We start from the raw sequence: 12,383 nt of genomic DNA, 5'->3' as shown, positions 1-12,383 counted from the left end.
CAGAGTGACAAGGTAATAAAACTGTAAAGGTTTGGGTTCCTTCAGGGAAATCCAGTTGCACTCACTTTGCTGTCAGAATAATGGGGTGTCTATTTTATGGTCATAGAGTTAACACATTTGCTGCAGGTAGAATGATTTTCAAGTCATAGGGACCTCTTTGAAAGGAAACATTAAGTAAAACCTTTTGAAAATCACTGTTTTTTATTTATCTGCACATGACACACCATTATAGACTAAGCATCTGTAAAATGTTGCTCTGTAATCCAAATTTATGTCTGAGAGAAAACAAACCATTCCATGGTCCTGGTGAGCTGCTGGGACCAGGCTGGTGCTGCTTTGGAAGACAATGGGTTCACGTGTTCGAACAAAGCAGTGGTGAAGCTGCATAAACACAAATTTAGTGAGGATTTCAGGAAATTCACTGAATGTTCCTTGTGCTTCAGTTCACCCAGAGGGACAACTTAAGCAAAAAGGAGCAGTCACACTGAGAAACAGATGCCAGCTTTTGGGGCAGAGCAGGCAAAGGACAGCAAAGTGATGCAAGGCAGAGAACATCTGATGGGTGATGAAGAGTTGCTTTCAGGATGGTCGAGTGTGTGGTGTTTCTGAAGGTGTGTTTAGTCACGAGTGGGCTCTTCCCCTTGCTGAGCAAAGTGGGCATTAGTGCTGCCATGTTCTGCCATCCAAAGAAGGAGGCATTACAATATTCACTCATCTCAAACAGCAAGTGTGGTGCATTGCAAAATCAATGGCTCAGGCTGCTGAATGTGCAGCACCTTCCCCTGTACAGTGAAGTGCTGTCATGTCCCCCTTGTGAGCTGAGGGAGGGAAGGTCCCTGTGGCAAACTGGGGCTCCTTTAGCTCATTCTCATCCTGATCCTTCCTTTCCCCCTTCCCTGAGCACTTACTGTCAGATTTGAGGTAATGATGGCTTTCCACTGGATTTAGGAGAGGGATATATCTTCTTACAGGCAGTAAGAGAATTGTGGTTGGAGCTGCAGAGGGAAGGGAGGAAGGGTCAGATGCGTGGAGCCCACTGAGGAGAGGCTGACACACACACACATAGGCTGAAAAATTTAAGATTATATTGTAGACAACAGTGGTGAGATTGCTCTCACCTCACTGCAGGTGTCTAATCATCTGGCCTGATCCAGATTTTTACATTAGGTTAGGAGGAATCGTAGTCTGAGCACACCCCTCTCTCCCCACTGGCTGCAGTCAGTGTCTAGAGCAGATGAAGTTGTCTGAGCTGGAGCTCTCTGTGTCTGCTGAGCTGGATCTGGCCCCATATGAGGGAGAGTAAATTTGCCTGTGCAAATCCCACTTTGAACATTGGGATATTGCTTCCTCTTTCAGAGCAACCTGCCTGTATAGCCATTTCTACACTCCCAGCAGACTAATTATTACAAAAATTCTCTGTCATTGCTTTGCAACGGTCCACAGCTTAACTAATTTAAAAATGCAAATGAATGCTAAATTGCAGTTGAATCTGAACCATCTCCTTCTCCCTCTCTCTCCCCTCCTTCCTTTTTTCTTCTCTGCTGGGAAAAGAAAGATACAGCAGACATTAAATGCTGATGGTAAAAATCAATCTTTCAGATTTGAGGTAATTTTAAATTAGGTCCCAGTGCCAGGGATAGTGACATCACCAGAGTTGCTTGATTGATCCGTGATTTGAGGAGAAACAGCTTGGACTCGATGCTCCCTTTGTCCTTACAGAGAGGAATTAATGTTGCAGTCTTCAGCTATTTCCCTGGGAAGCTTTCATACTCAAATGGTCTCAGATGTTAGGGAGAGGCTCTCAGAGAGAGAACAAGCAAATGTCTGAGCTCAAACACATCTCCTGGTACTGCCATGGTCCTTGGGCAGTAGGCTGGGGCTCTGTGGTTGTGCAGAACCAGCTGAAGGGCTGTCCCCTCTGTAGCATCCCTAACCAGCTGGCTGACACTGAGTTAACCTGTTGGTACATTCAGACTCTGTAGGATCAGTCAAGATTGTCTCGTGCCTGTCCCCTCCTTTCCCCACCTGCTGACATCAACTCTTCTCTGAGAAATTAACTTGTTTAAGGAAGAGTCTGTAGCTACATGTTTGAGAGGGACTTGGAGAGGGTGTAGCACCATGGTTGGTGGTTTTTAGCTGCAGGGTCACACAGATAGCCTAAACACCATTCACAGTCTTGTTGCCTTCATAATGGCAGCTCTGCTTTGCAACACAGCCACTGAGATGGAGTGCTCAGAAATGGAACTTGAGCACTCAGAGAGTCAGTGATGAGCTCAGAGTTCGGTACTGGGATCACATCCCTCCATCCATGGCAGGACAGTCTGGTAACCCAAGCCTCACCTCTCTTTTAACTGCAGATCCATGTGCCATGTAGCTGAGTTAGGTACCCAGACAAGACTATCCAAAACAAAACTCCTGTGTTGCTTCAGGGCTGAGGATAACAGACCTTCTTAACCATTCATCCTCAGCTCATATATTGATGATAGTCTTCATGATAAATGACATCTTGCTGAGCAAAATATAGAAAATTACAAGAATCACCCCAGAGGGCAGCTGCTGGCAGCTGTGTACACAGGACTATATTGCTGTTCATGAAACATTTTTTTCTATATTGCAAATTGGTGCAGAGATGAAATTTTGTGAATGTTTGTTGACACATACAACAGACAGATTTCTAAATGGGCTCTGGAGAGATGATTAAAATTCCAGCCCCAGTTCCTCACTGCATCCATTGGTTCTGTAAAATCCCATGTTGTTTGCTGGCTGATGTGTGATGGGAGGTAAACACGGTTCTTTGGAGCTGTGAACCCTTTTGTTGCCCAAAGCAGATGCTGGACACACACACCCCTCACAGACACACACACCCCTCATGGACACACACACACACACCCCTCTCCTCCCAGGTCCCACACCAGTAAAGTGTGTGGGAGAGACTTTTCAATTAGAATTCAAATGTCAGAATGACAGAGTCCTCCTAATCCTTTAACAAAAGTGTGCATGGTTAAATCAAGCTGTAATGCCTCAGGCTCTGGGTAGTTTTGTTGACCATCAACTTAGTGCCAATCCTCCTGGGATATTTTCATGGGTTTAGAACATGCAGAGGGTGCTTCCAGCCCTTGCTCTTGGCTGTCAGGCAGATGTAGCTGTTGCATTCCCCTATGTGACCTCTTAATAATCATGTGAGGAAGAGGAACCCTTGGCCTTCTGTTCCATGCAGAAAAGCTCTAAGTGTCCCAGCCTGGGTGCAATTGTGTCTGTGAGGAAGCACAAGTAGTTTTCTGTGTGGGCTGACTGCATTCAAAGAGGGAGGAAGGGAGAAAGAGGAACAAGAAAGCATTTCCTGCATTTCCCCTGAGGGTGTTTCTGCCTCTACCCTGGGCTCCCCCAGGGGCTGTAGCTCAAGTTGGCAGTGCCAGCCCAAGGTTTGCTGGCTCCCTGTTCATGGCACAGAAAGAGTTCTCACAGAACGATTTGGTTCAGAGCTGCTCCGTTATCCTGAGCTGGGGGAGAGCAGAAGTCCTTGTTGGATAACCCGGGTCTCTCTAGAACAGGCTGACAGTTTCTGTCATCTAAGCAAGAACCTTCTTGCTTGTGTGTGTTTACTCTCTGATTAAAGCCCTCAGGAGGATTGTGGTGACCTGCACGGTGAAGGATGGCTGGAGGATTTTGCCAACACTTTTCTGGCCTCGTGTCCAGAGGGAAGGAGGCAGAGGAGCGTGTATGCAGGCTAGACCTGCAGGAGTCCTAATGGCCTGTGGAGATTGGCATTATTGGTGATGTGTTTGTAGGAGCTTTATAGCCACACATATGACAGCCTGAATTTTGGAGCTGTGTACAAAGCCAAATCCTCATCTTGGTGACCCCAGTGCAAAACTGAAATTTATCATTATTTTAATTTCAGAGTGAGCTCTAGGCTTTGAGAACAGGATCTGACCAAAGAGCACCTGTGCAGTGGGGAGGGATAAGGAAAACCTGGCAAGGCACGGTTTGCTGCAGATCTGTGTCCATGTATGCTCTGAATCAATTCCTTCAGTATAAAAGCTCATCTCCCTCCTGCCTCAGAGTGTGTTTGGGGGAGGAAGACTAAAATGGATCTCCTCCATGGGCATATTTCAGAATCCCGTATATATGTGTGTACAAACACACACACACAGAAATATGTGTATGTATTTATGTATTTTTATGTTTCCATATCAGCTGTGGGTGTTTTTTTCACCTGTGATTCTCTGCTAGTAGGCACCAAAGCAAGTCGAAGATTAATTCCATTTAATTTTAGTGATAAAGAGCATTGCAGTCACAAGAGGTTCGCCATCAGTGTTGGAGGACATTAAGTATTTGGGGTTTTTTAGTTGCAAGATAATAATGTTCTGGTGTAAATGTTTTATAATTATCTCATGAATTATTCATGGTTAACTTGTTAACCCGGCATTTTATGGGATATGGTCTCTGGAGTGCAAGGAGAAATTTAAAGATAAATAAATGTGAAGACAGGACCCAGCTGCAACAATGAAAATGCATTGAGGCCTCTGATTTATTTTCTGTCTGCTCTGAAGGGTGGTTTCATTCTTTTATTTATATTTTTGTGGTGATGAGCCACAGAACATGAGTAAGTGGATAAGGTTATTTTCTATATATAGAGAAAGAAAAGAAAAACTGGGAAATAAATCAAACTCTCTTCACTGTTTTTAATCTGAAAGTGGTGCTTGAATTATTTCACCTATTGTTCTGCAGCTCAGAGGTTCTATTATTGTTGATACCGTCTCCATCTGGTGAAGTATTAATGAAAAATGGAAACCAGCATGTATTTTTCTTCATGCATATTACTGGGCCCTTTTTCTGTCTTCACTTTTCCTTCTACTTCCCCTCATTCTCTCCTTTCATCCTTATTCTCATTTCAGTTCTTTAATAATTTCCTTTTTAAAATATTTTAAATTATTTTTCCCTCTTTCCTTTTCCATTCTTCTCTCTGTTCCTCTGGGATTATCTTTTTCTCCTCACTTTCCTCTGATTCTTTCACCATGTCTCACCTGTTAATGTTTTTTTATTGTCTGCAACTCCCTCTTTGTTCTCTCTGTTGTTCACAGGATCTTTGTGGTATTTGCAGAAGTCCATGAGCCTTAACCCCAACCTTCTGAAGAAAGAACCAGACCCAGAGAAAAGTTCCTGCAATTAAAAGAAACCAGGTGGCAACCTCTGGAAGAAGAATGTTGAGACTCAAACTTGGCCTTCCAGCCTGGATGTCCATCAGGCCTTGATAACCAAAATGCACCAGGAAGATGTGCAATAACTTCATTGCCATATGCCAGAGATCAATGGACAAAATACCCTGCAAGGGCCTGAGGAGGCTCCCTGCTTGCCTAATATCCATGAATCCAAATGGCAAAGAGAACATGGCCAATGCCACTTAATCCCAGTGTGAGCAAAGGCTGTCCTTGTACCCAAGAAACAACTGAGACAGGACCGAGACCTCCAGGGATCTCTGCAGGAGCAAAGCCTCCTCTGTGGAAGATTAAAGCTTGGTGCAAGCTCGAAGGTCACCTCTGTATAAGCAGTGGGAAAGGAACAGCACAAAGCTTGGGATCACCTGAGCTTGCTGGCATCCAGCTGCTTAGCAGTGTTGAGGTTTATTGCACTGGAGATTCCACAAAGGGTTTTCATCCATCAGAGCTCTGGGTTCTGCAGAGTCTGGTGGATATCCTTAAACATTTTGGAGTGGCTGTTTTGAGGGTAGCTGGAAAAACATGAGCCAGCAAGACATTGTAGAAAGATGAATTCACAAGCAGAAAATTTTAGAGAGAGTATTTGATAATGAAAGAGTGATTCCACCAACTTGCACCATTGATTTATTTAAATTTATGCTATAAAATGGACAGCAGAGGAAAGTCAAAACTTGTACTGATTATTTTTCTTTCTCTTCCCCCCCTGTCCCTGATCTTTTATTTATTAAACTGCTCTGGGTGCACCTTTCAAATGACTTTTTTTTGGCTTAGTGTTTATTATATCTTCATCAGCCTTGAAATGGCAGCTGCAGGCAGCTTGATAAATGGATCGAAAAGCTGCTTCTGCCAGAGCCAAACTAACAAAAACTCCTCAGTATCCATAAGCCTTTTTGTTTCAGCATTTCTAAAACAAGCACTATTTCCCTCAAAGCATCACTGAAGAGTGATGCACCAGTACCCCTGAGTGTTTCAACAAAGGGATTTTTTTATCCAGTGATGCCCAGGGCAGAAGTTCCTCACTGGGTCATGAACAGGACTCAGCCTGCAGCTCTGGAGAGCAAGGGCAGAGAGAGACAGAGAGAGAGGGAGAGATGTGGTCTCAGGAAGGCTGAGAAAATCTTGACTCCAAAATGTGCTGGGCAGATCAATGGAGTAAATGAGGAAAAACATGTGAATCTGGGTCCTGCTCACAGAGACTTGCAGCTGTCCTGCTTCCATACAGCCATTTTTTACCCAGATACTTTCTGAACTCTTCCTTTCCTCCTTCTTTGAATGTGAACAGCTCAATATATCCCTGGTTCAAACCTTTTTGTCCTTAGCACACTTATATTCCACAGTTGGTCCAGCCTGGCAGTAAACAAGGGTTTTGCTACTGTGGCTTATTGACAGTGGTAAATGGTTCAGTCCCATCTGTGAAGGTATAAAATATCCACGAGAAAATAAATACCCTGTAAGAAAGTGGTGAGGAACCATCCAGGTGAAAACCTGTCGTGTTACCTGCTGTGGCTTACAGCACAAATGTGGCAACAAAGGAAGTGGGAGGGGGTAAATCCACCACCACCACAAAAAAAACCCCACAAAACCAAAAAGGAGCGAAAACGTGTGGCTTGTGAGGGGAAGGAAGAGCTCTAGTGGTGACTACTGCAGGCAGAGTGACAGAGGCTTGTGCTCTGCTCCTCACTAAGGTTGTTTCAGCTCTACATTCAAAGGTGATGAATATACAGGGGAAGGATGTGAACTCCCCTGGCCTGAGCTCCTTGTGTGTGTGTGAATTTGCCACTGTGGATCACACTGACAGCAGGGCACCCCTAACACAGTCTGCAGCACCCAGTGAGGTGACAGCGCTGCAAGGACGCCTGATGGGCTCTGCCAAAGTTAATAATCCTCTTGTGTCTGTCCTTAACCATTGCCTGCCTGGGTTCTGACTGTGTCTGACTGCTCCTGACTGTTCCCGACTGTTTCTGACTGTCCCTGACTGTCCCTGACTGTGTCACCAAGGGGATGTCAAGGTCCTGGCTGCTGAGGGACACATCTTCCCAGGGGGGATTGCAATGCCATGTTCATGCTGTGGGTTTTCTTTCCTAATTATGGAGAGCCACTATCACTGAGTTACTGCAGTGACCCAAGCCTGTCTCCTGTTCTCTCTTTGCTCCAGTGCCTCTTCAGAATTGCCGGGGTTCAGGAAGAACTTTGCTGTTCCTTGAGGCAGGAGGTGAGTGTGGGACAGAGGGATGGATGCTGCTCTTCACTCCCTGGAAAGATGTGGCATGCCCAAAGCCATGCAGACAGGAATGCTAATGGGAATTAGAGGTAAGAGAGCAGAACCTGGACCCTCGTGACCCTCTGGCTTATTTATTTAGAATAACTATTTATTTAGAAAGCATAATTGCAGTCTGCTTAACACCAAAGGATAACTGATCATTCACAGGGAAGAAGCCAGTAGTGGAGATCAATATTTCTGTTGCTGTGCTAGAAAAACAGCAGAAAAGGAATGGCTCTTTAATTGTTACAGCAGAGCAGGAGAAGCCTGTGCTTTAGGGTGTTTGTAGCAGGGGCCAGCAGAGGGTTTGTGCAATGCTGGCTCTCATTTCAGACTTGAGGTTCAGTGAATGAGTGAGGATGATGTACCCTGCACTCCAGATGTGGCCTGGCTGGAGACAGGGCAGAGAACAGCTCTGCCATCCTTGGTCTAGAGAGAAAAATTAAGTCACCCTGAAGGTAAAAGAAGGAATATATGTGGGATAGTAACTTGAGTATATCTCAACTGAGCATTTCAGTCTCTGTTTTCTACTCAGACCATACTGATAAATATTTTTTCTACATGCATAAGCGTTACCAAGAGCTGATTTCACTTGCACAGCCAGAGCTTGGCTTGCACTGGCACTTGTGGGATCCTGTAGTAGAAGCACAGATAATCTATTTTAACAAAATGTTCAGCTGAAAGTTTTTGTTTCCAATTAAATATTTGTTGAGCCCTTCTTGAAGAGTCTTATGGAAGGAGGAGGAGGAGGAAGTGACTCTTCGAATGGGATTCTGTGTAGGAACTTTTTATTATTGGCACCGACAAGGAGTATGGCTCTGAATTACCTATATCTGAGCTTGTACGTGTTTTGGTCATGAATCAATATCCTGATTTCTCATGCAGAGCTTGCAGCTTGTGTATAATTTTTCTGCCGTGCCCTGTGAAACAAAAGACTGAGAATTGTCCCAAAACAAGAATATTTTCCGAGTCAGTTTGGATGAGGTGGCCCAGCCTGAGTCACCTCTGTGTTAGTGCTGGGGCCTGAGGAGCAGCCTGGCTTTCTGTGAGCCTGTGCTGGCTGAACACACATCAATCTCCTGCTCAGCTCATCCAGCATGAAGCAGCTTTGAGAAAAATAGAAATGGAAACATGAAGAATCTCTACATCATAAATCACCACCGGGGGAGCTGGAACAGATTTGCTTTTGGGGTGTCCTGTGTGCCACAAACGCAGGCTCAGCACAAGCCCAAGGCTTGTGGGAATCAGGGCACCCCAGTGCTCAGTCCCACAGGTTTCCATGGCACAAGACTGACATCCAGTGGCACTGACTAGTGTGGCTGGGCTCTAAATCTGGGGAGGATGTGCACAAATGCTCTGCAGAGGCCACACGTTCAGTTTTCTGGGCAGATATTTGCTCCTTGCCTTCTTCAGACCTTTCCAGAATAAACACAGATGTTGGGGACAGTCTCCTGCTGAGCTGGTAAATGTGAGGTGGTTTAACCGAGGTGGGAAATTCTGAAAATGTTCTCATGAAGTAGGAAGGAAATATCCTACCTATGTGTTTTCTCCCCACATACCAAAGTGGTGGGAAAGAAAGGGGCAAAAGAGAAAGGGAAGAACATGAAATTTTTGGGACAGAATGTATTTCATTTTGAAAATTAAATTCTGCTGCCTGCATTTGAGGTTCCTAACCCCAGGATACTGCGTGATTTGCAGTTCTGCCTCTGCAAGGGGAAGGGGGAAACTCATCCCAATTTAACCTGTGGTTCTGCTTTCCCAGGTGGCAAGCTCTGGGAGGAAGTGCTCACCTGAATGAGGAGGAACCACCTGAGTCATCACTCAGGCTTTCCTTTTCCAGAAATCATACATCCTCTTCTAATGGTAGAATTACAGCTCTCTGACTCCTCTAAAACTGACCCAGAGCCTCCCCTTTTTTATTGCTGGCAGGAGTCTGGTTCCCCTGTGTCTTTGTAGAGGCTTTCCTTGTGTTTCACGTGCCCCTGACACAGTTGTGCTGGTGGCTCTGACGACACTTTCCTCATTGTGTGAATACAGACCTCTCCCCATCCTTGGTGCAACTCCCAGCTTCTACCAGTGAGGAGTCACTTGGTGGATTTAGGAGGAAGTGTCCTGGCTGGGTGATAGCTACTAGGCCTCCAGCAGGAGGAAGAAGATATTTCCTCTGCCAGTGGAGAACTTCTGTGGATGGCAAGATAGCAATTCAGCAATGCAGCAATGCTTATTTTAACGTGAGAAGGTGAGGAACCCGTCAGCTGCTAGAGGTAGGTCCTGGTCCTGATTTCCAAAGGAAACCAGGCATCACAGAGTAAGGACAAGATGTGGTGTGAGGGGCTGCCCTGGATCTAGTTCAGTTGTGTTTTTACCCCTGAGGGGATTTTCAAGGAGAGAGCTGTCATTGGTGTATGGCTGTTGGGCACCCAGAGCTGCATTAACCCAGAGAGATCTTTGACCTACCACTAGTGTAGGTCATGAAAGGTCATCCTGGACTGAGTACATCTGATATTCAGGCTCAATAAGGCTCAGATTTGGCTCAGATTTGTACTCAGGACAGATTCCAATCACAGACTTTGAACTGAGGCCCTTGTCCCCTGTCAGAATCTGGAAAGGGGAGGTGGAAAGGTTGCAGTGCCCTTGGCATCCGCATAAGAGAAGCATTCACCTGGGGATTTATACTGATTTATTGGTGATTTATACTGATGTCTGCTCTGTGCTCAGGGGCTGTGGTGAACTTGGACAGGCTGCAAAAGGGAGAGATGAAATGTATCACTGAAAAGGAACAGCAGGAGCTGGGAGCAACCAGGAGAGGTCTCTGGAGGGAGCAGGGCAGGCACAGCTGAGCTGCCTCTCCCAAAGCCTGCTTAGCACAGGCCAAGGCCCTCATTTGCCATTGACTGGAGGGATGTTTTACATGTGCCCCTTCTGGTTCAGAGAGGTATGAAATCTGCCTGTAATTAAGTTAATTTGGAGTTGAACATAGGCAAAGATAATGAGCTGGAAATAACAAAAGAAGAAAGATGGGAAGGTGTTGCTAAGGAACAGGTCTTTTGCATTAAATCCTCTCCCCTCCCCAAATAAACCATTTTTAGGATCTGGATGGCTGAGTGATGGGGCAGACAGAGCACAGACATGGAAATGACTGCTAGATCAAGAGCTCAGAATAATAAAGGAGGTAAGAGGAGGGGTATGACTTGGAGAATAGAGAAAGGCAAAAAGGGTGTCAGCTGTGGCCAGTACAATTCTGTGGCAGGGCTTTGGGCTCAGCAGAGTGGTGTCCTGTGCCTGACTCACCCCTCTTTTGAGGGAACCCCCCAGTTCCCTGAGCCTCCAAATGCTCTGAGATAGGGACATAAGGACTGGCCACCACCACATCTTTCACATCAAAGATCAGCAAACAGCCCCTCTCAAAGCACGAGGCTTTTAACTTCTCCAGTGCTTGACCCTGGTGAGAATTCTCACTGGAGTCAAGCACCAAGGTGAAGGCTTAAGATTGCTTCTCCTTGGCTTTTAGAAATGGTGTAAGAAAGAATATGTTCAAGCCAAAAGGAGAATGGAAGAGAGGTCTGCAGAAAGGACCAGAATATTTAACAGCCAGCAAAGCATAAGTAAATAGACAAGTTATTATCAATGAGTTTGTTTGAATTTGACAGAGCTTTCCTGCAAACATGGGGGAGGGAAGGGGGGCTGTGAAGAATTCCCTGCCAGTGTGAGCTGTAATAAAGGACCTGCTGTTTTCTGATTCTCACTCCCTGTGAAAATTGAAAAGGTTAGCCAGGTAATTGAAATCGGGACTGGAATACAAATAACAGTGTGAAAACCCCACAGCTGGCAAATAAAGTTGCAGAGAAAAGACTCAATTCTCAGTGGAATTTCTTAGCAGCAAAAAGCCTGGATGGATGGGGGGAAAGAGATGATTTTCAATATACCTGCTCCACCTGGGAGGGAAGATAGGGAATGAAATGAGACCGGAAGGAACCAGACTGAGACTAACACTTACATGAGTGTTCCTTGCTGTTGATGCAAGAGACACACGAAATCTGGGCTGTGCTGAGGCTGAATCATGTCTGGCACTCCTTGTGCCTCTTGGAGGAGTGCAGTGGTTTGCTGGGATTTGCTAGGCTGCCATGTGAGCCCCAGCTTTGGGACTATTCAGTGTTACAAGCACAGAGAGCCAGCTCCACATGACTCAGCCCCTCGTCCTGGGACTGGGATACATAACCAAAGCAGATATATCTGGGCCAGTGTCAGCTGCTGTTCATCCTTGAGCACAAACTGGTTTGCATCATTTTAAGCTTAAGAGCATGCTGCCTGTGTCTCAGTTCCAGTGGAGGGGCCTGCCAGTGCCACAGAAATGGAAATTTATACCTGCTGCTCTTTCTGTGGTTTGTTTTTCTGCAGGAGCAGGTAACCTGAGCTGGGAGGAAATGATGCTGCAGTGCTTAGGGGAAGATGAGTTTTGTGGTGCTAACCAGGTTTGTTCACACCCAAAAAACTCCTCTTCATGAAGGATTTCTCTAACATCAAGCCAGTTAACAAACCCAGTCTGTAAATGGTTAAATAAGCGTGGTTAAATATACCTCCATGTTCATGTGTTAGTGCTTTGTTTCCTTCCTCACAGACAGTCTGGTGGGGTTTTCTATTTCCCAAAACTGTGACTCTTTTAAACTGTGACTCTTGTACTTTTTTTGCTGCAGTTGTTCTGTGCTGCCCAATCCACCTGCACTGCAGTCAACAGCAGCATGAAAAACCTTCTTTTTGGAGACTTTCCATTGAGTTCAGGCAGCTGTTTAGCACATTCTCTGGCAGGACAGATCTCTTTCCTGCCCTTGTCATCTCCTACAGAAGCAAAGCAAAGCAAACTGGGAAGTTGCAAACAAATGCTGCAAATTCTACAAGTGCTAGAG

At 45.5% G+C, this 12,383-nt stretch overlaps 1 long non-coding RNA gene across 1 annotated transcript in view; it reads left to right on the top strand.

Annotated features, from left to right (window-relative positions):
• The window catches only part of LOC107210885, a 142,998-nt gene extending 137,024 nt beyond the window's left edge, over window positions 1–5,974 (top strand). The window contains exon 6 of the long non-coding RNA XR_004499358.1: window positions 5,085–5,974. This is a non-coding gene — a long non-coding RNA (uncharacterized LOC107210885). The remainder of the gene's footprint in view (window positions 1–5,084) is intronic.
• Window positions 5,975–12,383: the final 6,409 nt, after the last annotated feature.

Source organism: Parus major, chromosome 13 (genome assembly GCF_001522545.3).
Source record: "Parus major isolate Abel chromosome 13, Parus_major1.1, whole genome shotgun sequence".
NCBI classification, from domain to species: Eukaryota; Metazoa; Chordata; class Aves; order Passeriformes; family Paridae; genus Parus; species Parus major.
The sequence above is the reverse complement of the archived record's forward strand: the minus strand, read 5'-3'. Positions and strand labels throughout refer to the sequence as shown.